The sequence below is a fragment of the Myotis nattereri genome (assembly GCF_964212035.1).
Source record: "Myotis nattereri genome assembly, chromosome: 16".
Taxonomy (NCBI): domain Eukaryota; kingdom Metazoa; phylum Chordata; class Mammalia; order Chiroptera; family Vespertilionidae; genus Myotis; species Myotis nattereri.
In genome coordinates, this window is record NC_138091.1 from 13,082,727 (window position 1) to 13,087,743 (window position 5,017).

A 5,017-nucleotide genomic window follows, 5' to 3' on the forward strand; every position below is an offset into this window, starting at 1 on the left:
GAAATTACATGCCCTGCAGCCTCGGTAACAGGCTCCACCTGTTGTCATCCAATTACAAGAGAGACCTCCGGGGCAGCAGTTGTGCTGTTCTCTTCAGGGACCACTCGGCAATACCATCTCCCATGGCCCACGAGGTGTTTCAAGAGATGCATCTGCTCCCCTTCCTTCCTCTCCCCCCCCCCCGCCCCCCCCCCCCCGGTTCCCACCTCTGCTTCTCAGATGGTTCCTCTCCACCCGGGGGGGGGGGGGGGGGGGGGCGGGGGGGATGCACTACGGGTCCCACTCCCTCACCTAGAAGCTGTGTATCTCAGGCAAGTCACTCTGCCTCTCTGGACTCCAGGGTCCTCATCTGCAAATGAGAAGCCTGATTGGCACGAGCAGTTTTCAGGCTCAGATCCTTTTCTCCTTACAAAACCAGACACAGAAATCGCACGTGGAAAGGAAAAGAAACCCAGCCACTGTGGCTGAATCGGAGAGGGAGGGGCAAAGCCCACCCACAGGCCTTCCCATCCGCCCTGCAGGCTGGACACCAGGCGAACTCAGACTCCTAGAAAGTCACCCACGTCTGCGATTTCCGACATCTTTTCCTGCTGCAATGACTGGTCATTCTTTTGGGAGCCAGACAAGTAAATGTTGGTCTCTGTTCTTGTCTTGGACGAGAAATAAGAAGAGTAGAGCAGGTGGGGGAGGATGGGGAGGAGGGGAGGGAGAGGGGAGAGAGGAAGGGAAAGGGGAGGGAAGGATGAAAAAAGAAGCAAACGGAGCATTTAAACAAAAGCCCCAAGTCATTTTCAGGCTTGAGCCCAAACAAGATCTGACCACTGTCTTCGCCTAGTGAATAATTAACATGAGGTAACCAGACAAGGCATTTATTAACAAGAATTATGCAGCCATATCCCCTTCGGGCGCCATCCTATTAACATGTCTCGCAAAGCAAGAGCCATTTGTGGGCCACAGGTCTCACCTGGGAACAGGCGGAGGGGAAGCCAGCACCCACCCCACCCCCTGGAGGCCATGCAGGTGGGGGACAGCTCTGGCTTCAGCCAAGCACGTCAGCCTCTCGTTCCTCCCCCTGGAAAGGCATGTCAGCCCTCTGCTCAAGCAGATCTGAAGGCTTCCAGCAAAATGGAAACATGGAACAGGAGCAAAAAGCCGCTTGCGTCCCGAGGGCAACAACATAAAACGGGCTTCTTTTTCAGGCTGTAAGAAAAGAATTACTCACTTGAAGCGCTCAAGCTGACATTTTCATGAGAAAACAAATTTGCACGATTCCATTTACTGCTCTCAAATGCTGAATGACCTGGACAGCCAAATGTATTCGGGCAGACGGCTCCCCTCCTCTCCCAGCCCACAGATGTTAACAAAACCCGGCCTTGTCTCTTCCCTATATTTCCCCGGGGGTGCCTTTAACATCCTGGTATTTATTTATTTGGGGTAATTTGGAGAGCCAGCGTTGTGTCTATCGGCCATGTGTTTTTTCTCAGTGTCAGTAGTAAAGTAATTCTTACGCTTACACTGTACGGAGGGCTATCACGATGACAGTGCACTGATGCTGCAGAAAATAGCCCATTAGTTCAATCTCCGAGAAGCTGGCCCTTCCCAGAGTGCCCCACGCTCCCCTACCCAGACCCCCTAAACCTGGATGCCCCTCACCACCTGTCCCTGTCACCTGGTGCTGTTCTCTCAGATCTTCAAACTCACTTTACTGTGTTGCCTCAAATCCAAGATCTCGCTGATTCTAAAACAAACCACTATTTTATAACTTTTTGAAATAAATATCCCTGCCAGTGAGTGTGGGCATGAGGCTTTCTTACCATTCACAATTGTTACTTTATCCTCATGAAAAGAGTTCTTTCGGCTTTGTAGACGTGGGACTGAACTGTGCATTGCCCTTGTGCCTGCGGAAGACTGGAACCACCTGCTGGGTTGACTGGTCACGGCCCTCCGAAGCCTCTTCGTGTGGAGCGCTCAGACCTCTTCTCTCCTCAGACTCATCACGTCCTCCACGCATCTGCATCTGCCATGCCCTCCAGGAGTCCCGGCCACTCTGGGTTTCTTACGACGGCTCCCTGTTGTCTCCAATATTTTCTTCCAGCCTCGGACATGCATTCTGCGATTTTTGATGTCGGCACTTTCTTGGTCTCATCAGAAGGTGTCAGTGAAGGTTGTCAGGTGACAATCAAGACGTACATTCTTTGCTCAAGTGGCTCTTAAATCATGGTCCAGTTACGCCATCATAGGCAACAACGGAATTCTCACGTGCCCAGCAATGACAATATGGCAGGACGGCCACCTGCCCAAAAGTGGTGTGAGATGCGAAGACTTATCCCAAATTTGGGAATGGGAACATGTGCCATCGTAGTCAGAAGCGATGGGAATGTGCTGTTTCCTCTGAGTGCTCGCTCCCTTCGCTTCCCCGAGTTCACGCTTCTTGCGCTGGAGTCGCCAGCTCAAGGGTTTCCTCCTCCAGACGGCCTTCCTCTCCAGGTGTAGCCTGCCTCCTTCAGAGCCTGCGTCTCAGCCCGGATTCACTTTACAGGTGTGGCTGCAGTCCAATGGGAGGAGCGGGTAATGTACTGAGAGGATGCGTGTGTGAATTCCTCATGGTATCTGCATGCAAATGTAGTCAGAGCATAAGGAATGAGCATAAGTGTAACTCATTGTGCATGCAACAAATATTTCTAGCCCCTTTACATCTTGAGCATTGGAGTGGGGGAGGTATACCATGAATGAAGATTATGATATGATATGATATGATATGATATATGATGTGATGATATGATTGATATATGGTCTATAGCAGGTAGTAATGAGTTCTATCAAAGAGGTCCAGCAGGGAGGGGGTGGAATATAACAGTAGTGGCGATGGCTTCAGGGAGACTTTTCGGCACAGGTGACGTTCAAAGACCATGAGAGCATCTGATGGAAGAGCGTCCTGGGCAGGTAGGAAGGCAAAGGCCTAGGCGGGAGGATCCAGCGTGTCTGAGAGACAGCTAAGGGGCTGGCGTGCTAGGTGCACTGTGGGCAGGGAGGAGAGCAGTCATACAGGATGGGAGAGGCAGCAGAGGGCCGGTTGCAAGGCCCTGAAAGCCACTTGAACACACTCTGGGTTGGTAACACTGGTCACTTGCCCTGTATCCTCAAGAGGCCTTAACTCTCCCTGATGTCCTCGGTGTTTTAGGGGCAACGGCCCAAACAGTCAGATGAGTGAGCCGCCCTGTCTCCTTTCCACACCTGGTCGGCACGCCCTTGAATCTGACCTAAGTAAGCAAAGCTCCTCTGGGTAGGTGTGCTTGCACACTGAGGTACCTTCTGGCCATAAATATCAAACAAGAGGGATGTGTAGGATGCAATGGCTGCAAAGAAGCATTTTCTTTATCCCCTTTTCCCACGCACCATGCCCTATAGGACCCTACTCCCCTGACTCCGGATGAATCTTCAAGGCAAAGCTGTAGACACTCATTCTCACACCTGGATGGAAAAGGTGCAAAAACGTGTCAGAGAGCGTCAGGGCCCGAGGTTGCGCAGTCATCTTTGAAACCACCGGGTCACGCGGGCCCCTGGGAATGTATTGCATCTGGAAGAGGGATCTATTTCCAGCCCAGACGGCTTCAAAGGTCTCCTGTGACTGTCAAGCACCGGGCTCATCTGACGTTTCCACCGAGACGCTGAAAGCCGGGCTGGGTGGGGAGCAGACCCCGTGCAAGGTGAGGAGGGGAGAGCGCAGAGCGTGCTCTGGACTATTCTGCCATGCTGCGTGCGGGCTTATGTGTCCTTTCGCTTTTCAAATGATTCTAAACAAACCCAAATTTATATTTCTATATTTAGCAGCCCCCAGTTTGATCCCGATCCTGTCTGGGACTGCGTGGCCCTCCGCCAGCGATTAAATTAGGCTGTGGGATATCTATTGCGCTGAGCTAACCAATGGTCATGGGCTATTTTTAGCAGCTGTAATATCATGTTAGTAAAATTGTGCATTTTTATGACTTTTTAAAGTCATCTCTAATACAGTTTCCAAGTTGTCGCTTATTAACTCCATCAGGGCCGCAGACTCTGCCAACAAGAAAGAAATAGGCGGGGTTCTTGATGTGGAGAGGCAAGACCAGCGCGTCCGTGTAGGAGGTCCCCCCACAGAACACCACACTCAGGCGTGGGGAGCAGTGTCCCCTCTCTCCCGCACAAGCCATGTCCTTTGCTGTGCCAGGAAAGACGGTGAGCAAGCGACGGGAGAGAGGGTGGAGTCCTTTTAAAAGGCCCTGAACGACCCGTCCTGCAGAGGAGCCTTCCTGGGCCCACACGCTCAGCCCTGGGGCCCCGGCGCCAGCCCAGCGCGCGCCCCACATCCTCCCCTCCCGCCCCCCTCACACAATCTCTCCTGCAGGATGCTCGACCCATCGACCCATCGCTGCGCCAAATCTCCTCCATGCTCAGCGCTGCCTTCTCCAAAAGCCTCCTCGCATGGTCCCGGGCAGGCCTCCTCTACCTCTGGTCTTCATGTTATTTCTGTCAAGAGAGAAAAATATTCTCTTAAAATGTTTACGAAGGTCACCCAGGCTCGGAAAGTCTGAGACCGGCACAGCCAAGAGGAAACGAAGGAGACACGAAGACTAAATGCCAGGCGCTGCCCTGGGTGGGTCCTGAGCAGAGGGAGGGCACTGGGAGCACAGGGCGGCTTTCACCGACTGGGCCCCATCAGTGTCGGTGCATTAACTGTATCAAACGCTCCGCACCTGAACCCCGGATCCCAGGCAGGCCTGGGAGGCTCCCCTCTGCTCACAGATGGTATTAGGAGGGGAGCCTGGGTGCAAGGTACACGGGGACTCTCTGTACTATCTTTACCATTTTTCTGTAAATCTAAAAATACAAGATTTATTGGAAACACAAGAACAGGAAGGACCTCACAGTTAAAGCTGATGAAATGAGATTAACAGGTGGTCGCTGCCGGCCATGTCTGCCTCAGGAGAGAGTTCAGAGGGCCCAGAGCCTGCTCCCGGCGGGCAAACCCTCCCTGTCCGCT